The sequence below is a fragment of the Lucilia sericata genome, unplaced genomic scaffold, assembly GCF_015586225.1.
Source record: "Lucilia sericata isolate MDLA Ls3-8-SP2 unplaced genomic scaffold, ASM1558622v1 Contig000128F_arrow, whole genome shotgun sequence".
In the NCBI taxonomy this organism is placed as follows: domain Eukaryota; kingdom Metazoa; phylum Arthropoda; class Insecta; order Diptera; family Calliphoridae; genus Lucilia; species Lucilia sericata.
In genome coordinates this window covers 592,175-615,354 of record NW_023994160.1, presented here as the reverse complement: position 1 = coordinate 615,354, position 23,180 = coordinate 592,175, and the positions used below count along the sequence as shown (strand labels likewise).

The window sequence follows — 23,180 nt, the reverse complement described above, 5'->3', positions numbered from 1 at the left end:
GTAATACTTGACCGGAAATTAAAATGGAGACACCACATAGAGGATAGGATCAACAAGGCACATCGGTGCTGGGCGATATGTAGGAGAACCATAGGCATGAAATGGGGTCTTAGTCCTACTATGACAAATTGGCTTTATAAAAGTGTAATTAGACCAATTCTAGCTTATGCTTCAATAATCTGGTGGACTGCTTTGGACAAAAAGTGTAATATCAAACTACTACAGGGAGTTCAGCGTACATGCTGCTTGGGTATAAGTGGTGCCATGTGTACTACTTCAACCAAGGCTCTGGAAACGTTGCTAGATATTCCACCCATTGAAACATATATAAGATATGAGGCGGCGCTTACAGCCGAACGGCTCTTTACTTTAGGCGAACTGGCCAAAAACGGTTATAGGACACGTCATCAATGTATACTGGACACATTGGAAGGTTATACACATTCATCGGACGTGCCTGATCGCATACCAGACACTGAATATGTCGGAAACTTTGAAACGCTAATCCCAGATAGAATGTCTTGGTCAAGCGGAACATTAGAGCAAATACCAGTAGGAATCCGTTGCTACACGGATGGCTCTAAATTAGGGGACAAAGTGGGTCTGGGGTTCTATATTGAAGACCCAGAAACAGAAATATACCACCGTTTACCTAATCATAACACAAGCTTCCAGGCAGAAGTACGAGCAATAACGGAATGTGTAAATTGGATTAGAATAAATATGGCGCCCACAGGGCTTAATATATTTACCGACAGCCAGAAGGCAATTTGTGCGATATCAGGTGATAGAATTAAATCTAAGACCGTATTGGATTGTAAGAAAGCTTTAACTGAATACTCTCCCAGAGGTAAGGTTCACATCATATGGGTACCAGGCCACTCGGGAGTAATCGGCAACGAAAGGGCGAATGTAATAGCTTTAAAGGGAAGGGAGCTCGATGTAGTTAACCTGACAAACGCAAAACCATTCGACGCAACAAAAGCTGAATTAAAAATATGGATGAGAGAATCCCATAAGGCCTCTTGGAATAATGAAACGGTGGGTAGAACCACAAAGATTCTATGGGGTGACCCTGATGAGAGCAAGACGAGAAATCTTCTCAAAATGAGCAAGTCTGAGGTTAGTATGATGGTACGTATTCTCAGTGGACACACAGGATTACGAGCACATCTATACAAAATTGGACGTGCGAATTCAGACGAATGTAGAGCATGTGGAGAGGACAGCGAAACTCTGGAGCACTTTCTTTGCCATTGTCAGGCATTCGTCGAAGTTAGATCCAAGTATCTTGGAAGTGATGTTATTCCGGAAATAACATTCTTAACCAACACCGATTGGAAGATTCTTAGGAATTACGTCCAGGAAACTGAGTTTCTGAACATTCAGTAAACAATTTTTTTTTTTTTTTTTTTTTTTTTTTTTTTTTTTTCTTGAATTGGAGCGCACAACAGGCCCGATAGTGGCCTAGGTGTATTTCTTCGGATTTGATGTAGTATACATCCTCCTATCAACCTAACCTAACCTAACCTAATATGATTATTAAATTGAGTGAGGTTAAAAGGGAAACATATTAATTAATGAAGAGGAACATGTTTTTGCATAATTATTATGACTCACCACACATCATCAACTCGTACTCCTATTCATTAGGTGGTACCCATATACTTTATTTGCTGGCCATGCTAATAGACATTTGTTTAATATGCATATAAATCACATCAGCTAAATGATATAATTAAATATCACTTATACGCAGAGTGGTGCGAGTGCAAGTATAATAAATTTATATTAATCATACGTTGGCTCGTATGAAAGGAAATAAATTGAATTTTCTTCTATAAAATGAACTTAAAATTTTCGAAATGAGTTTTAAAGTCGGGTCGTAAGGTTAGTAGTGTAATAATATTCATAAACATTTAATTTTTTATGATTACTTTTACTTAAGACAATATTTTTTTCTTTGATAAATTTTAAATTTTGAAAAAAAGTTATTAAAGTTATGGTGATGGAACTAAATATTTGAAAATAATATAATTGTTTCAACGTTTTCAGGAATTTTCCTTCTTTGCTTGAATCGATAATTTTTAAGTTATACATCCAACATTTCAGAAACGTAAACTTTTTTAAATATTCCTCTAATTATACGAAGTTTTTGATAATTTCTTTATTTATTTGAAATATTTTTTAAAATTTTTCTTCGAAATTCTCAAAATTCAAATCGCAGGTACCGCTAATCTGTGAGAGATATCGACCTTATTCTTTACTTATTTTATTCCCTTGCCTGTTGTCCATAAATTACATGGAGTTTTTTTCAAATATTTATAATTTGCTTAGCAAAATTGTTAAAATTTTGAAACTGGAGTTTTGAAACTGTCGCCTGAGGGGTTTCCCAATTAAGACGAGAAATCTCCTCAAAATGAGCAAGTCTGAGGTTAGTATAATCGTACGTATTCCGAGTGGACACGCAGGATTACAAGAACATCTATACAGAATTGCACGTATGTAGAGCATGTGGAGAGTACAGTGAAACTCTGGAGTACTTTCTTTGCCACTGTCAGCCATTCTTCGAATTTAGATCCAATTATCAACATTTCTGACTAACACTGATTGAAAATTCTTAGCAGAAAAGGAGCAACAGGCCCAATAGTGGCCTAGGTGTATTTCTTCTGATTTGATGTGTACACATCCTCCTATCAACCTTACCTAACCTATGATTTTATTATAATATTTCCCAAAATGTTTTAATTTTTTTGAAATATGTCGGTGGAATTTGTAATAACTTTTGCACTTTTTTTTTTATATCGATTTTTATGTTTTATATCTTATTGGAAGGATAATTATATATATATACATATATATATATATATATATATATATATATATATATATATATATATATATATATATATATATATATATATATATATATATATATATATATATATATATATATATATATATATATATATATATATATATATTCCAATTATTTGCTGTTAAAATCTAAAAATATAAATTAAATTAACTATATTAAATTAAGTGGTAAAATTTTTGCGAAAACCATTTTCCACTTCAGAGCCGTGGCGCCACCAGTTAACGTAGTCCTATCGCCCTAAATTTTTCCAGAATGTATTTTTATTCCCACCATCAAAAAAGATGGGGAGTATATTGATTTTGTCATTCCGTTTGTAACACATCGAAATATTAATCATAGACCCACAAAAGTATATATATTCTGGGCCTTTATTAAGTTCCAAGACGATCTTGCCATGTCTGTCTGTCTGTCCGTCTGTCTGTTGAAAGCACGTTAGAGTCCGAACGGAATGAGCTAGAGAGTGTTTGATGGTGGGCATATAAGATTCGGCATAGTCGAATATAACACTCTTACTTGTTATAACTTAAAGTTTAAGTCAAAAGGCAGAGAAGGTCAATAGTCTTTTGCAAAATTGAAGAATTTAATAAACTATAATTTATAAGTATTCACGGGGTCAGCACATCAAATTATTCTAGAATTAATAAAATTTCTTTTAAAGGTATTTTCATCGTTGGCCCGTGTGATGTCTTTCTAATTAGAAATATTTGAAAATTTCCCATGCAGTAGGACCAGCAATTAACATCATCTTTTATATGGATATAACCCCATTAAAATCATTTATAAAGTTATACAATTTCATTTGAAATAAATACTCTTAACTAATAAAACCTACACAAAAAAAATCAACATACATAATTAAATAACACTCATACGCATAGTAGGAACACGAGTGGTAATGCAATGAAATAAATATATTAATCATACGTAAAAAACATGACATACTGTTGTAGTATTCTATTTACAAAAAAATAAAAAATAAAACAAAAAATGAAAAATTTGTCTTATTAAAATTTCAAGGTTATTTCTTCTTATATTCATAAAAATTCACATAAAAAAATACTTCAAAATATTTGAAATGTTTATGAAATCTTATACTTTGCTAGCATCATTTTGAAATGGTGGAAAATAAAACAAAACATATACACACACACACACATACATACATATTTGTTTACCTTTTGCAGATGAAGTGTATGACATTCATATATAATTTTTATTTGTTTGCTTTGAAAAATAGACAAATAACAGAAGTAAAATGTAATAAATGAAAAATTATTTTATAGATATTAAAAGCAATACAAGAAGAAGTGAAACACATAATATCAACTACAGAACTTTTATATAATAATTACCTTAGATTTATGGAAAATTCGAACGAAGCTTTCAATTGATAACTAGAAATCTTATTATGGGTGATATAATGTTAAACTTAGCTATGAATGGTTGGTAGGAATTATTTTCTGTTACTCTATTTTTATTTAGCTATCTTCTGTCTAAAGGACAAACATAATAAACATACTTAAGCATGTATATATTAGGTTAGTCCCAAAGCTATAGATTTCAGCTAAATATTTATATATGTTTTACAACAACATAAACAAGTGAATTAAATTTTAATTTTCTGGAATTTTCCTTTAACAAAATACATACATCATAATTTTCGCTATTTGGTGTATTATTTTCTTTTTGGTGCCTTACTATTAAACATGTGTAAGTCTCCTCATGTGTGTGTATGTATGTAACTAAGTCGAATACAAACATTGAAAATAATAAAAACACACGAATAAAAGACAACAATTTATCAACACATTTACCAAAAAAAAACAAAAAAAAAAAAAATAGAGAGATAAAAAGTATGGAAAAAAGACATTTACAAATGTTGTCTAGTAATGTTAGAAATACAATAAAAAAATCCTACATATTATACATACAATCATACATTTAGATATACATATAAACAAATGTTTTACAAATAAACAATGATATTGTTAACAACAGCCATATTATGAAAAAAAAATACAGCAACTTCGATAGATAATATTTATTTGATTTTACTGCGGGAAAAATTGTTTTTCTTTTTGTCTGCATATTTTTGTATGTATAGGTGTGTGTAGATTTTTCGGAGATTTTAAAGTTCTTATTTATTTAAAAATTTCGAAAATTTTTAAATTTTTTTGAAATTTTACGAAATAATTTCTATTTTTTTAATTTTACAATTCTGAAGAAAATTTTTTTAAAATTAGAGTTTTCAATAATTTTTGTTAAATTTTATTTTCATTTTATTGATTTCTTGAGTTAAAATAAAAAAATTATAACAAAAATTGGAAAAGAAATAGCTATCTGAACTCCTTTGGACAATTTTTGCTAGGACCAATAGGTCAAAAGTTACATTCTTTTAAATAAAACCTTATATGACCAAAATGTCCAACTTTGACTCCCTCTAAGTCCGGCAGTTCTTGACCGATAAGGCTGAAAATATCCAATAGTACTAACCTTGGTGCAAATTTCGTCAAAATCGATTTTTTGAGTTGGGTCACTTGACATGAAATTGCCCACATTTATATATATAAGTCTGAAAGGATTTTCTTGAAATTTTGATAGTACCTTTGTATAGACAAAGTGCCACGCCCACATACATAGTAAGTAATGAGTAAGCTAGAGTTCTCAAATTTTGTATGGAAAACTGTTTTCATCCAAATGAACAACTACTGTTGGCAAAATGGGCGGAGTGGGTATAGTGGGCGTGGCATTTCATATATAGAAAAAAAAAGTATTGAATTAGTATTTCTTTGAAAATATATAAGTTTGAATTCGCAAATTTTGTGAGAGCCACTTTAGTAATAATGCAATGGGGGCCAGTTACCCCCATGTGAATTAATTACAAAATTCGTATATTTGGGAAACTATTAGAGTTAGAATCCTCTAATTTTGCAAGTAAAATTTAGACTTGTATGTGAACATTTGTGTAATAAATTGGCGGATTTGCAATAGGGGCTGTGATACCACCTTTATTAATTACGTACAAAAATTCGTATATCTCAGAATCTATTATAGATAGAATCTTCAAATTTTACAAGAACAACTTTGACATCCATGTGAACATTAGTGTAATAAATTGGCGGATTACCAATAGAGAGCATGATGCCTCGCATATGAATTTAGTTTAGTATCTGAGAATCTATTATAGATAGAATCGTCAAATTTTACAAGAACAACTTTCACATCCATATGAACTACTGAGATCTCAACTATAGCATAAGTAGTTTTAAAATCAATACGAATATTTGGTTTAAGAAAAATTTTACTAGAAATAGAGTCGTAAATCTGGGAATATATGTATAACAGCTAGAAGGTCAAGTTCAAGCTTTGCAATATTGGAAAATGTTCATGATACCATAATGAAATATTATGTTGTTTTCAACCGATTTAAATGAAACTAAGGAAAAATATATAATGAGGACCCGCTTTTATGATGACAATGAAAAATTCAAAATTAACCCTTAAACGTTCATATATTTTTAATTATATAAAATGTCCTTAATATATGAACTAAATATTTAACGATATTTTGCGAGAAAATTGTGAGTGACAGAGAACAACAGATATCAGATACAGTTTCAGCAGCTAAAAATCAGACGATTTTGTTTCAAAAGTTTTTACAAAACTTCATTTCGTTGGCCTGTGTTAGTTATTAGAAATTTTCAATAAAGTCTCTATTTATATAAATTTTTCATATCAGTAAATTTGCGATATTAAACGAATACATTTCTTGACTCTTTTATTACAAATGAAGACACTTCTAATGTGTTTGTTTTAATAAATTTTATATCGAAAAATGTCTGTAATATGGCCGTATTGTAGATATAGAGTCCTTTATGTCTTTATTTTATGAGTTTTTTTTTTGTTCTGTTTTCATGTTTCCTTATCGATTTCTTTATTTTATTGTTGTTGTGTACTAAAACGTAAGTAAGTAACAAAAGGAAAAAAAAGAAGTATTTTATTATTTGTAATTTTTTCCCGGCCGTTTCATTTTCACAGAGAAACGTAGAAAAAAAAAACATATCCAAATTAATATACATACATGTGTATATGATTTTGTATATACATATGTACATTAGGGAGATCTTAAAATAGAAGTTGAGGAAAAGGAAAATTTAGTTCATTCTAAGGTAACATTTCCCGAATTGTTTGTTCCTGACTTTAATATTTGGTGAGCAGGATCAAAGAAAAAAAAGGTCCTATTTTGATGTTTTTATGACTTTTTCCAAACTTCCTACAGAAAATAGAAAGAAAATTTCAAATGATATCAACATTTCACATCATTCCCTGGAGTAAAATATGAAAAATTATAAACAACTTTAAAAGGACCTTTTCATCCTTAGATCCAGCTCAACAAATATTGACCCCAGGTTAAGCATTTTGGTAAATGTTATCCTAGAATGAACCAAGTTTTCATTTTCGGTGGAAACATCAGTAACTTATTTGTTCTCTCTACAAAACGGGGCCACCCTAATAACCATATATATATGATATTAAAGAAATATATTAAGTTGATGTTTTCCGGGAAAAATAAAATATGTTTTATGCGCATATTTTAATATTAATATTTTCTACTTCTTCTTTTCAAACACTGACTGACACACACACACACATCCCTAAGTGTAGTATGTGTATAGCATTAAATAATTTTTCATCATTTTTATGTATTGTTTTTGTTGTTAGCCTCTTTCTCTAACACCCTGACAAGTAGATCCTTAAGAGTAAAACAAAAAACACAAGAAAAAAAAAATACATTTTTTTTGTTTTTCCCCACAATTCTTGGCAATTGCTTGTTTAAAAGGTCGTAAGTGGGAGCGCATCACTTTTATTTAAACTTTCTTAGAAAGGTCGTTCCAGTGCTTAATTCAACCAATAAACAATTTTTCATATTTTTTTATTTTCCATTGTTATTATTTTCTTTCATTGTTTTTTTTCATTTTTTGGAGGGGGGAAGGTATATGAAGTAGATTTTTATATTTTGGGGTAAAATATTAAAGTTAAAAATAATTGTAAACCATTATTAAAAGTATGTAAAGCTGTTTTTTTTGTTATAACAATTTATTTTTGTTTTTTTGAATTTAAATTATGCTAAAGTTCGTAAATAATAACAATAGTTTGTGTTTTTTTCTTCTTTCTTTTCAGGTAATTATAAGAAATACTTTTAAAGCAAATATTTTTACTTGCATAACATAAGAATAAGGTAATTAAAGATTTAAAGTTTAAAAATTAAATATTTAGTTTTATGTGCGTATAATTCCGACTCTTATATAACCGCCCTCAAAGTATATTTCGTCCTTGTGTTATTATAGATTGATCCTTATTTTATATAAATATAAATTTTTTAATATACATATACATCACGTAATAAAAATAAATTCCCACAAAATATTATTTTCTGCATAGGCCTTGTCGAAAGAGAATAAAACGACGGCCTTGTTACATTAAGAAATGTATGAAAAGTTTTAAATGTGACAGGTGAATAAATATAAAAGAAATTATTCTTGCGGGAAAAAATTAAAAAATAAAATAAAAAAAACAGGACTATAATCAAAAGTGAAATAAATATATATGTACTTCTATTTATGTAAAGATGCAGCTGTCTTTCAGGAAAATAATTAAAAAAAATATAAATGAACAAAGGGAATTTACTACATAAGATAAACGTGTGAACAAACATATAACGAATGCTGGATGTTATATACACCTCTTCATATTTTTAGATCTGGCAACATATGGAGATTCTGAATCAATTTCGAACAGCCTGTTCTGAAGTGAAGTAGGGAAGGTTTCAGCATAGATTGAATAAATAATAGACGTAGAACGGGGCACCAAACGAATCAGTTGCATTCAGTATAGGTTCTCTGTAATAAACGGATCATATTTGATTCCACCAACAGTACCTTAGCGCCATGGATATTAACTTCAACGGGCATTGTAGATGATATCTTAGACTTCGGGTTGTCATAATATTTAGATCCATTTTTCATCGCAAGTAATGATTCGGTAAAAACATAATTTTCTTTTCAAGCAGCATACAAAATCCACTTTCAAGGTCTGCCGGTATTAATTTGCAACTTGAGTAGCTCCCAATGATTTTGTAAACACTTATTGACATTGAGAACAATCTTTATGGAGTAATGGCTTTAATTCTTGGTCTCCAAAACGAACCATCTATCCCATGTTGATGTCGATGCAATCAGAGTGAATTTGCTAAACTTGTTATACCCTACCCCGTTATAGTGGGGAGGATATTACATTTGTGCTGACTTTCTGAGCCGATTAAACTATGTCCGTCTGTATGTGTGTCCTTTCCCCGGGGGCATGTTACCTTGGTGGAACCTCCATCTTGATGTTATTACAATTCCCGGGGAAAAGAGGTGCTATCAATAGTCTGTGGGGCTTTAAAGTGTTGACGATCAAATATATTCTCGGCCTTTAATTGGTATAATTTGACATGCGGCCGAATCAGAGCGCCAGATAATCTGGTACTCCGGGGGCCAGTTGCCCGCAGGACTTTGTCCTGGTTGGTTAGTTGGTTCCTTCGGGATATACGTAGTGTCTGTGGTTTAATGCCAGTATAGGTTGAGGAATTTTAAGGTATGATCTGAGAATAAAACTGATGTAAATTGGTGAAATTTCGGGAAAATCTACTTTGCCTGACGGGTGACTAGCATTTCAGGGAAGTTCTCGGTGCTGTTGCAATCTCAACAGGATGTATATTGTTACATGTTACGTGACTAATGGTTGAGGCTTACCACTCAACTTGTCGGGGCTATTATTGGGTTTGTTTGAAATTCCTACATTCTTTGTCTCATTATCACGACATACAGATGGATCCTGATCTATTGGCTGGGTATTTCGGACTACCAAATACTTTTCTAGGTACTGCTGCCGAAGCAACAGAGCCTTGTGATGTGCTTGTGCGACTGAGCGGATCACTAGAGGATAGAGACGCTACGGCGCCGCTCATGACAACGTATGTATATGATGGTCCCTCTCGGTTTCACCTCGAGATTATGGAATCATTAGGTGCGTTTGTTGGAGTTCCGTTGAATCCTCTTTTCTGATTCGTCCGGCACTTCTCCGCCCATCGGGGTAGCATTGTGCTACTTGTCATTCCACAACGTGATCTCTTGGCAAGAGATAAGATAGCTCTCGAACTTCAGCAAAGTGCTTGTACATGGGCGGGCAGAACCATATACAAAAATTCCCACCTGAGTGTTATTCATTGAAATCGCTCGGGGACGCGTGGTAAACTATTCTCAAGTCTAGACAGTAGATGGAAAAGACCACCGTGGAATAAGGCAGGTGTTCACGTAAAGCACTCATACATTCTTGTCTGTTTGTACGAATGCTACAGATCGCAATTTTCAAGATCATTTGATGATATTTGACACATACATACCCTTTTCTCCACATATTGTAATTATTGAAATCGGTCCACTATTTCACTTAGTCCCCATACAACGGTACCTCCCGAATAGAACTTGTGAGGGCATTATTATGTTAAATGTTTTTGTATCTCTACCTATCCCCATAAAAAGTCACCTACAGAAAATGACTTAAAGGTCAATAATTCACTTATAAACACTAGTATCACTATGAAATTCTGCTAAAATAACTTTAACTTCAACAAATTGTTAATAAAGACAAAAATCTGGAACTGATGTTCTCACCGAAAATGAAAACTTGATTCATACTAAGGCACCGTTTCTTAAAATTTTTGTTCTCGATCAAAGGATAAAAATATTTTTTTTCTTACGATTTTTTAATCTTTCACGCAAAGGAATGAAAGGATATTTTAATATGATATGGGAGATCATTGATAGGCGCTTTCAAGTTCAGAGTTCTTTCATATCATACTAAAATTTCTTATATTATACAGCAACTTGAATTTTGAGGCGACCCTAATGTACATATTGCCTTCTCGCGAAGGTGATGTTTATAAGAAAGACAAGTTTAATAAGAATATCCTTTCGTTTTAAATGACTGCTAAGTTGGTGTAAAAGCCTTTATTATAAACCAAGAATTCAAATGAATGCCAAACATTTCATATTAAAATTATAAGAAATTTTAAAATTCCAAAAATTGTTTTGCTAAATAAGTGATTTACTAGGAAAAAGAGAACGCAAATCTAGCGCACCTGCAGTTTTAATTCAATTTTTTAAATCACTGTTAGGGCGAAAAATTTTATCATGTAAATAAAGAAATCTTGTTACTTAAAAGAAATAATTAAATATTGAGTTTTTCCTCTTAATAAGTTCTTAAAGTTTAAAAAAAAAGTTTCAACAATAAAAATGTACTCTTAAAAACATCTAAAACAAATTTTGTATTAACCCCCCGCAAAAAAATAAAGAATACAAAATTAAAGTAGTCAACAATAATATCATGTTTTATAAACATCATTATGCAATCAAAAAATGGCCTATTTATGGTTAAAACAACCCTAAGAAAATAAAAAAAAAAATTAAAGAAATTTACTACTTACTCAAACAAATAATTCAAACAAAAATAAAATGTAGATCAAATATACAACCGGATAAAATAAAAACCTTTTCTTCTCTTATTTCTTTTTGTTGAAGGGGATTTTCATGTTATTCTGCAAGGGATTCACTTTACAAAACATGAGAAAAATTGTCAGAAATTTGAGGAATATAAAAAAATATTACATTTCTATTTGTCTATGTTGTGAAAAAGTAAACGAAAAGAGTGAAGCATTTTACTACGAATAAATACAGTGAAGGACATTAACGATGGAATTAAGATGATTAGGCCTTAAATTAACAGGCCTTTGATTAGTTTGTCAAAACATCAGTTTTATTTTTATTCTATAGTTAATTTTGGTAATAATTCAATATATTTTGAATTAACCACTAGATACTCTTGGAATCCTATTAGGACCCAGAGTATATGTATATACTTTTATAGGTCTACTAGCACACCCTGGGTGCTTCGCTACCATAACCAAAATTAAATATATAAAAAATTTTGTGTACTTTAATAGAAAATTAAAATTTATTAAAAATTTTCAGTTTTTTACGTTCTTGTTTTTAGTTTCATTCGTTTAGCACATTATAGAAAATTTCGAAAGTACAATTTGAAAAAAAGTACTGTAAAATACCTCTTAGAGATTATCATTTCATCAAAAAGTTTATATTTCTGTGTTCAATATTATATTCAATTCAAAAAATATAATTTTATGAATGAAAAAGTACCAAAAGTCTCTTTTAGTAGATTCTCATTCACTAAGGTTCCTACATTTTAAATTTTATAGTTCTATGTCCAATATCGTAAAAATATCAAAAAGTACCATCGGATAAACGAAAAAGTTCAAAAATCTCTCTCAATAAATTCTCATGTGAGGACCGTGTGTCATGTGTTCCGGTTAACCATTATAGAGAATCCAAAAAGTACCATTTGAAGAATGGAAAAGTTGCAAAGAGTTCCCACTTACAGAATATTATTCAGTCAAGACCATGTATGTTAAAATTTATGATCCTAGATTAAATATTTTAGAAAATTCAAAAAGTACCATATATGAGATATAAAGTACTAAAAAGTTCTCTCTTAAAGAATCTTATTCAATCAGGACCGTGTACGTTTAATAATCATGTGTTTTGAATTCATATGATAGAACATACAAAGAGTATCGTTTGAATAAAGAAAAAGTACCAAAAGTGTTACTAATTCTACCTTAGGGGTAAGTACTAATAAAAATAGTACAATTTTTCCCCATTTCGCTTAGAAATATACTTTTTTGAGAATTAAGTTTAAAAAATTTTCCGTATTTAAATCTATATATCACAGATAAAACTCAAACGATTCAAATCTGCATTCATTTGTTCCAGAAAAATTGTGCTTTCAAAAAGTACCAAACAATTTACTCCAATTTGGTCCTACATAGGCCTTTGTTCTCGAATTCCAAAATAATATACCAATAGCTTATTTTGTGTGAGTAAATAAACTACTTTTTTCAAATTTTATAAAAATTGGCTCAATGAGTTTGAATAAAATTATATATCCCGTTTTTTCCCCTTTTTGGTACTTTTTCCCCAGTGAAATAGCAAAAATTTTGTTTCAACAAATATTGCAGAGTAAGTCCGTAATTTCATAGGAATACTTCAATAAATAGAAAGTTTTCTTAATGTGCTAAAAAAGTACCAAAAATACAGTTTTCTCCCTTTTACATCAAAAAAAGGACTGAATTCTAAAAAAGTACGAAACAGGTGTCTCCTAATTTTGGGAGATATATACAAAATATTTACAAAAATTTTATTTTTTTTATTAATTAAAAAGTCATAAAGAGCCAAAAATGGTACTAAAAGCACCTTTGTTACATATTTTCCCCCCTTAAAAGTACGAATTTCAAAAAAGTATCAGATACCTATCTGCTTATTTTAAGAGTAGATACATGTACATTTAAAATTTTCCTTGTATCACTAATATTAGGCAAGATAATTAAGAAAACCTGTTTTACCCGTTTTTTCCCTTTTTTACCCCTAAATGTACAAATTTCCAAAAATCGCTCCTTAGTGGATCTACATAAACAAAAACACATACACCCTCAAAATTTCATGATTCTAGGTTTAGCCGTTTGGGCTGTGCGATGATGAATCAGTCAGTCAGTAACGCTACTCTTTTATATATATAAAAGAAGATGACCAATTTTTTTTATATATTACAAATTGAAAGACAAATCTTTTTTGATGTTAGCTCTTCCATAAGGCCTTCTTACATTACATTCTTACCTTATTCCCGCTGGTTACTTTTACAAGAACTACTTCTTCTCTTACTCGTGCAGACATTTAGTCCTGAAAAATAAACATGCAAATGTTAAACATACTAACACACTTTCAAAACATTTAAGCCTGTCGTCATGCATCCTTAAGAAAATCTATGTATGTATATAAGAGAAAACCGAAATAATGAAAAAAAAAAAAAACACAGCAACAACAACAATAACGACAAAAAATTATAACAAATTTAGTCAACAAATAATAAAAAAAAGAAACGAAAACACAAGAAACAGAATATTAAAGTAAACAAACAAAAATGATTAAAATTTACTTAAAAACAAACAACAACGACAGGATATTTATACAAATAACGAAACAAGACAAAAACAAAAAAAAAAACACAATCCTTTAAGTCGTTTTAGCACAAAAACTCATTTACGTGCAAGCACATATACATGTACATACATACAAATTTTAGTAGATATGTATCTATGTGTATGTGTGTATGTATGTATATATGTATGTAGATATAATTTTTCCTGTATAAAAAAAGAGTTTAAGTCAGTTACACGTGCTGTATTTTATGACAAGTGAAATAAAATTTATGCATTAGGCTGGTGCCAATAATATTGGAATATAATTTTTCAATAAAAAACATAATGTCATTAAAAATATGAAAAATAACAATAAATACCTAAAAAAATTATAACTAATTATGATTTTTTGTTCTAGTCTTAAAAATATTGAGGTCAGAATAAAAATTTTGAAAAAAAGATTAACTTAAATAAACAAAACTTTTATTTCAGTTGATAACAACGACATTTAATTTTTTCTCTTTATACAACTTGAACCATCCTAATACATAATTACATGGACACATACATACATATGGATGTGTGTTGAAACAAAAATTCTGTGTAAAATTTAAATTCGTCTAAATTCACATCCGACAGCAGTGTTGCATGTGTGAAGCAGAAAATTATTAAAAAGAATTGCTTTCGAAAAAATGAGATAAAAAAATACGAAAATAAAAATATTAATCTACTATAGCGAAGATATGGAGGTCAAAATTTAACAAAAAATACTAGATATTTAAATTTTTATGCTTATTTATTACTTTAGTAACAAGATTATAACGTTTCTGACCTATGACATTTGTTAGTTTCGTTTGTTTAAAACTGTAATATTTAAGTTATCACGTTTTTATGCCCATAATTCAAAATTGCCCGTAGACATCAGAAAGTACACATTTTGTGTCTGGAAAATTATAAAATGATGTAGATTTGTGTGTCCGTCCTTCCATCCGTCCGTCCGTGTCTTGAAAATTCGATTGCGCCCAAAGAAAAGGATTAAGTAGGATTGTTCTCTATTGATCCGAAATAATTGGAAAATAAAAATAAACAACACAGATGTACAGTTTCACCTAATTCCCAACATGTGGATTATTCAGCAATCGTAACAGGGTCATATATACTGGTTGACTAGTTTTTCTCTTATCTAATGAAAATACATACTTTTCACTGACTACTAAGTATATACTGTTTGATTACATAATAAGGACCCAACAAAAACTTACATTGAAAAGTAATGAGTTAAACTTACTACTTACACATTGACATTTTAATTCATTATTTTAACAAGGTGATGTTATAAGAAACAAGTATTTACCACGCTAGCTTACAAATAGGGACTTAAATAAGTCATTACAAATAGGTATATAAGTTATTGTGTTTTTTATAAGAATTCGAATTAGGGTTTTGCGTTTCTTAAACCACTGTTGTACTCACAAAAGTACTGCTTAGTTACTTTTCACATACATATACAACTTTATTTTTGTTTGCCTAAAAAGGCAAAGGATGATATATAAGTCATTACTAGAATACTTCATGGTAATGTAGATGGTATGAACTGGTCATTGAATAGTAAGTTGCTGAGTAAGTACAATTGATTGTAAAAAGTGAGAATATTGGATTTTTTTTCTCAATTTAAGTCCCTGAAATGTTCTCTGTTAATAATAAAAATCTCTTTGTAACATCAACTGCTTATAACAATTCTTAGTAAACGCGCCTAAGGTTTGCCCTCAAGTTAGAAGAATATTCATAGAAAAAAAAAACAACAACAACAAAAAGTATGCAATAGAATAAAACAAACTACGGATGTTGAAAAGCGCTCAAAGCATATAAAACACTTGAGATTTTATACATTTCTTACAAGTTTTTTTTTTCTCTTCTAAACCCATTCTAAAATAGACAAGGTATTATTTCTTGTTTTATTATATTTTATGTTCGTAGTATTTATTTAGCCCAAAAACATTATTTCTTTTATTTTTGAATAAAATCTTTGGCAACAAGGTAAAATAACTTAAGTTGTTTTCTTTTTTTACATTTAAAGTTTTTAATAACAATTCAAAATTTTATTTAAAGTCAGTTATATTATCGTTAGTTTAGATCTGACTTCTACTAAATAATAAACATGGTAAGAAATTTATTATAAATGTTTAAGAAATGCAAGAAAGATATATATTTTACATAATTTGACATAGACATTTTTGCTGTGTTGCCATAGAAATAATAGTTTGTGTCACTCACTCTTTTGCATTTGCATTTAAAAATTTCAGTTTAACATTTTATAAAACTTTTTTTAATGTATGTGCCTTAGGAGTTTACATCTAAGCTTTGTTTGGACTTGATATAGTTTAATAATCTTTCATTATTCCCTTATAATTGAATCTTTTCAAAATACAATTACTTGTAATTGAAATTTGTAATGTGCAATTGAACAATAACCAATTGTAGTTGAACATGTAATGCATTACTTAATGTAATCATTAATCCCCAATCCTGCCTACAAAAGGTTACCCACGATTAGTTTACAAAATAATGTATTTATTGCCTTATGGACTGGTGCTTAGACAAGTTTATTGACAACTCTATGGACAATAAATTGTTCTATTGACTAGCCTATTAACTAACCTATGGATAAGTCTATGGACATGTATATAAACCAGTTTTTGACTAGTTTTCTTTATAAGTGTAAAGACTAGCCTTTAATCTTGTCTAATGACAAGTTTTTGGAATAGCCTACTTTGTGAACTATTCAATTACTTAACAAAAGTTAAACATTTTTTAAAAGTATTAAATATGCTGTGGGATGCTGCAGTATTATTAGTTGTTAAAAAGTAGTAAATACTCTTTACCTATTGTAAAGTATAGAACGATATTTTTCTATAGTCGGATACTTCACGGTCCACTTAATATGATTTTCTATATATATTTTCTCTATTAAATGTATTTTCTCTACATATAATTAACACTAGAAATTATTTGAAATAGATTTAAGGAATTGAGATAGCACTTTAAGGAAGCTTTTATCTAAGCTTTCTGGAAAAAGAAATAGCTATCTGAACTCCTTTGGACAATTTTTGCTAGGACCAATTCAATAAAACCCTGTATGACCAAAATGTCCAACTTTTGACCTCCTCTAAGTCCGTCAGTTCTTGACCGATAGAGCTGAAAATTTTTATCTGGCCTACTATCAAACTTTGATGCAATTTTAAAAGTTTGGTCACTTGACACGAAATTAAGGGTATAAATAAATTTCTTTATTTTTATTTTTTTCCATAGTATTTTTCTATTGTTGTTGTTGGTGCCAGTACTTCTTAATACTTATCTATATATATAAAAATGAATGTGTGTTTGTTTGTATGTTTGTATGTTTGAACGTTATAGACTACTAAACGGCTGAACCGATTTTCTTGAAATTTTCACAGCATATTCCTGCATGTCTAGAATAGGTAATAGGCTACTTTTTATTTCGAAATTTCAAGTGGGCGATGAGCCACGCCCACATTAAGAAAATATAAAATCCGTATATTTTAGATAATATAACAGTTAGAGTCCTCAAATTTTGTCGGAGCCACTTTAGTGTCAATATGATCATTTAGGACAAAAAGTAGGCGGACTAGCATTAGGGGGCGTGGTACCTCCCATATAAATTAAATACAAAAATTCGTTTATCTGGGAAACTAATAGAACTAAATTCTTAAAATTTAGCACGAAGAACTTTAACATCCATATAAACATTTTGGATAATAAATTGGCGGACTACCCATGAGGGGAGCGGCACCTCCCATATTAATTAAATACAAAAATTCGTTTATCTGGGAAACTAATAGAACTAAATTCTTAAAATTTTGCACAAAGAACTTTAACATCCATATAAACATTTTGGGTAAAAAATTGGCGGACTACCCATGAGAGGAGCGGCACCTCCCATATTAATTAAAAACAAAAATTCGTTTATCTGGGAAACTAATAGAACTAAATTCTTAAAATTTTGCACGAAGAACTTTAATATTCATCTGAACATTTTTAAGGAAAAAAGAGCGGACTTTCATCTAATTTCTCATTTCTAATAAAATAGAAAAATTCGTATATCTGAGAAACAATTAGAGCTAGAATCATTAAATTTTACTTGAAGAACTTTGACATTCACCTGAACATTTAGAGTATAACGGGCGGACTTCCAATGGGTTACTTGGTACCTCCCATATGAATTAAATACAAAATTTCGTTTAACTGGGAAACTAATAGAACTAGATTCTTCAAATTTTGAACAAATTATTTTAATAATCATCTGAATATTTTGGAGGAAAAAGGGCGGACTTTCATCCGGGGGGCTTGAAGCCCCCACATGAATTAAATTCGTATATCTGAGAAACTATTAGAGCTAGAATCTTCAAATTTTACATGAAGAACTTTGACATTCATGTGAACATTTAGAGAATAACGGGCGGACTTTCAATGGGGGGCTTGGCACCACATATATGAATTAAATACAAAATTTCGTGCATCTTGGAAACTCTTATATTATTCAAATTTTTTGTAAATAGATAGAAATTGGCGATAGATAGAAACTGGCGAACTTGCAATAATTTGCTTGACATCTTTCATATGTAACATATAATAAATCTGGTATTTATTTATACATATTCCTTTTAGGGTAGCAAAGCACACTGGGTATAGCTAGTTTTAAATAAAATATTTACCGAGGTCAGCTTCATTAAAACGTAATAAAACATTTATATGCCTTAAACGAGATTATTACGTTAAAGTCGCAAGAAAAACAAAAACAACAAAAACATCATTATTATTGTCAACAGCATCAACACTAGAATAATAATTATCATAAGTTATTTTTAACTAGAAAGTAGTTGAATTAGCAACTATAACTAAATAGCAAGTATATAGAAGGGTTAAATTGAAAAATTATTTAGATATATTGTTGAATATCATTTTATAAAGCTTATTTCTTCATGATAATATAACTAAATGTATTATATATTATTTAAAGAAGGAATTTTTGTGAAATAAATTTTGAATGTGCCCTCGTAGACTAGTTAGTTATACTGTATTAAAATGTAATGGCAAATATCGTCATCACCATTATCCTGCATATTGTCACATGCACTTATGTATATGTATGTGTGTTCTTATGATATAATAACAAAATAAAAGTCACAAAAATTTTAGGTATGTATTATGTTAGTTTGTTATGCCAAATATATATTAATTCATATGGCTCATTTACTTCAAAACTAGCATAATTCAAAAAAGTCATTTCGAGAAAAATATCTTTGAATGTTAAATGACATTTTACTATTTATACCCTACACCACTATAGTATTATACGTTTGTGCTAATGTTTATAACACCCAAAAATATTGGTCCCATCAATAGGCTCAGAATCACTTTCTGAGTCGATTTACCTATGTCCGTCTGACCATCCGTCTGTGTGTCCATGTAAACCCTGTGCGCACTGTACAGGTCACAATTATCGAGATAATTTCATGAAATTCGATACATACTCTTCTTTTCACCTAAGGATGAAGTCTGGTTAAAATCGATCCATTATTTCGTATAGCGCCCATATAACCGTGCCCCCCGAATAGGGCTTTTGAGCTCATAAATATGTTAAATGTCTTGTATTGCTTCAAAACTCAGCAAAACTTAGTTTTATATAAGTCTTAATGATACCTACTGCTGATTTTCGTAATGATCGGGTCTCATTTGACCCTATTCCCCATACAAAGAAAATGATTTGATGGTCAAAATTCACTTACATATACTAATATCATGATGATATTCTGCATAAATAACTAATGTAGACGTAATTCCCTCTACCAAAATTTATAAGTATAGGACCAAATTAACTGCCTGCCCCCCATATAACAACTCATTTAAAATATTTCTAAATTAAGGTAAAAATGAAATTAAATACTTTATTTAAGAAAATAATTAAAATTTTTAATATAATCATTGATGTAGGGTATCATATGGTCGGCCATGCCCGACTATAAAATCTATAAATAACACTGTGTGTAATTTTTTAAGTCATGGAAATACATACATTTGTATATACATATGTATGTATGTTTGTACGCTCTTATTAACGACACCTGTACGTATACGTGTTAATGATTTAACGATATTAGAAATATTAAGTATACGCCTATTTTAGACAAGCACATGAAATATTTTTTAACGCGTATAAAGTCGATTTTTTTAAAGTTTTTTGCAATTTTGATCTTGAAGGTGAAGTTTTTTCAAAATTTTTGTTCTTCTGCTATAACTTTGCCTCAGAGAGTAAATTGAAGTTTCGAACGATTTGCAAGTTGTGAGCCTGAGAAAATGATGTCTTTTTTGCACAGCGGCCACAGGGCCATAATAAAATGCATGGTTCTTACACCGTCAGTTTAAGAAACTTGAATTTTGGATTATGCCAGTCTTGTAGTAAATGAGCAATATTGTAGTCCATGCCTGACTTTTTTTATTTATTTTTGTTGTATTTTCGCTCGATTTTTTTTTTTTGGAAAATAACATTTCTACAACATTAAAAACAATATTTTTAACAACAGCAGCAATATCTGCATCATTGTTGTCAATTTAAATCTAATGTTAAAACAAAAAATAAAAACAACTGAAATAAACTGAAGAGACAACATCATAAAGTTACCGCAGGCAATTGTGTTTTTTTTTTGCTATTTCTACAATAACAACAGCAGCAGCTGTGTCAGCATCAACAATATAAAATTAGAACAAGGATAAGAATGTCACATAAGTACTTGTAAATTTGAATGTAACAATTGGATAAAGAAAAAAACACAATAAAAATACACATTGTCACGAAAGGAAAAATTACAATAAAACAACAGTTAAACTGGTATTTCATTTTAAAGTGAAATAATATTAAATAATCAAATAATAAGAACGACAAAAAAAACTTACTACGCAGCTGTTATTTTTAATAAATTATTTTAATTTTAAAAAATATCATAATAATAATTTTCTTATTCATTTTTAAATTAAACTGATTAAACTCTAAACATCATAATAATGTATGTTATGTTAATTGTAAATATTTCATGTGACAACTTTTAATTAATTATAAAATTCTACAAATAAGAAAACTGTCAAAAACAAGTCGAAAATTCTACAAAAATATTTTATTTTACGAGGGAAAAGTAACAAGTAAAAATTGAATTTTAATTGAAACTATAAATGCAATTCTTTTAATTGCACAAAACCTAAATGAAAAAATACTATATATAAATTTTTTAAAATTTTTGTCCAACTTTTTCAACAGAAAACTGAATGACAACTTCTTGGATTCAGAAAATTTGTCTAAAATAAAATTTTACACAGTTTGTTAATGTGTGTAGAGAAATGTGCAGAAAATCGTACATATAAGGAACCAGTGGCATTTCATTTTACAATACAAACATACAAAATCAGGCAACTTATTGCATTACTTAACATAAACAGATAAACACACCCAAACAGTACACACACACACTTGCATACATATAAAATTTGATTTACACACCAATATAGTCACATTAAAGGACACATAACACAACAGACACTTTCATTATTACATTTGAAATTGTGTTGCGACTACTAACACAAACAGATTTTTGTGCAATTTGTTCGAATACTTGCTTATTCACATTTGGTCGTACTTAGTTAAATGGGATTTCATTATCCTTTATGTATAGTTGTATGTGTGTAAGTGTATTTGTAGTTGTTATGTTGTTGTTAAGTTTATTTTTAGCTGTTGTTATTTAAAATTGCATTTCTCTTCGTGTTGTCATGTTGTCTTATGTGTGTAAATGGTTTTTGGGTACAGTGACAAGTAAAAGTTAAGAGGAATTTTGAATGTGTATTCAAATATACGAAATAAGTTTGAAATATTTCTCAATTATTGAAAATAGATAAGTTCAACTAGAAAGAGTGTTTACATTCTGATTTTCGTGAGAAGGGTATATGTATATAAGTTTCTCATTCCATTTGAAATTTCTACAACTTAATTTCCCTACCCTTTGAAGTTTCTAGTCCTTCCATCTTTCTATCTATCTGTCTGTTTCTTTGTCTGTCTGTCTGGCCGTCTGTTTGTCTATCTGTTCATGTACTTATATGAATATCGAAGTCTTTTTCGCCTTTTTAAATGACTCACCACCGAGCTTATCCCGAATTCTAGATTTCACTGTGCATCAGTCATTCTCTTCCCACGAATTTGGGTTCAAACCACAGCCACCACAGCCACCACGTGCACCCCGAAGGCACTTTTCCAATAACTAGTACATGTTGAGATGGGGTCGTAAATCATTCCGAAGGATAGATTTGATCATCACCAGTTTATAGTCACGGCAGACTAGATGTACTGGTAGCACCACTTTTTCTTGGGATTGAAATCACACCAAGATGGGGTCTATCATCAAAGTAAAATGTTCCCGGGTGTAGTTAAATGTCCATGTATAGGTTGAACTCAGTATCCAGAATACCTCAGATATCTGCGAGATCTGAGACTAGATGTCTTTTCGAGAAGATCACTATTTAAAATCAGCAAAATTGGCCCATAATAGGATATTGGTATTACCGCAATATTTTGCTTATATAGGTGAATAGGGTCTTAAATGGGGATCAGAGTCAAAGGAGAAATTAGGGTGTCTCGGGAATCATCTTTTGTAGGAATAGCTCTCGAACGACGCGTAATTTTGTACTAAATTAGTTCCCTACCTACGACTGAAAATCTTGATTTCAGTACAGAAAAAATGTTCTACAATCTTTTCAAAATTGGTGTCAAAAATTTTGAAATTTTGAGCTCATAGCGGGAAAAATAATTATTTATTTATTTAAAAATATATATATATTTAAAATTTGCCTCGTGTTTAGTACATTAATACGCATCGATTGAGAGGTACTCCTATATGAGATTCTGAAAAAGGCTATTTTCCGGGACACTGTATTGCTTCGATGTCATCTATAATAATTTTCTGCGTTTCTTCTCCACTGTTTGCCATGTATGCCTGGCTGGTGAACTGCATGTTGCAAACAAAATCCCTGTATTGAAATTGTATACACTCCATTCCATTCCACAGTGAAATACACGTGATATAAAGTTAAGCATAACGATGTGCATGGATGTTATCTATATACGATACACACTTTCTATATTCAACAGAAATT

The 23,180-nt window shown here is 30.0% G+C and overlaps 1 protein-coding gene across 3 annotated transcripts in view; it reads left to right on the top strand.

Annotated features, from left to right (window-relative positions):
- The window catches only part of LOC119600923 (acetylcholinesterase), a 163,306-nt gene that overhangs the window by 18,841 nt on the left and 121,285 nt on the right, over positions 1-23,180 (top strand). The window contains exon 2 of one of the 3 annotated variants that reach the window (XM_037951511.1): positions 8,060-8,117. The exons of the other annotated variants lie outside the window; for them this stretch is intronic. The gene's annotated coding sequence lies outside the window, so the exon portion shown is untranslated. The remainder of the gene's footprint in view (positions 1-8,059; positions 8,118-23,180) is intronic. 3 annotated transcript variants of the gene reach the window in all.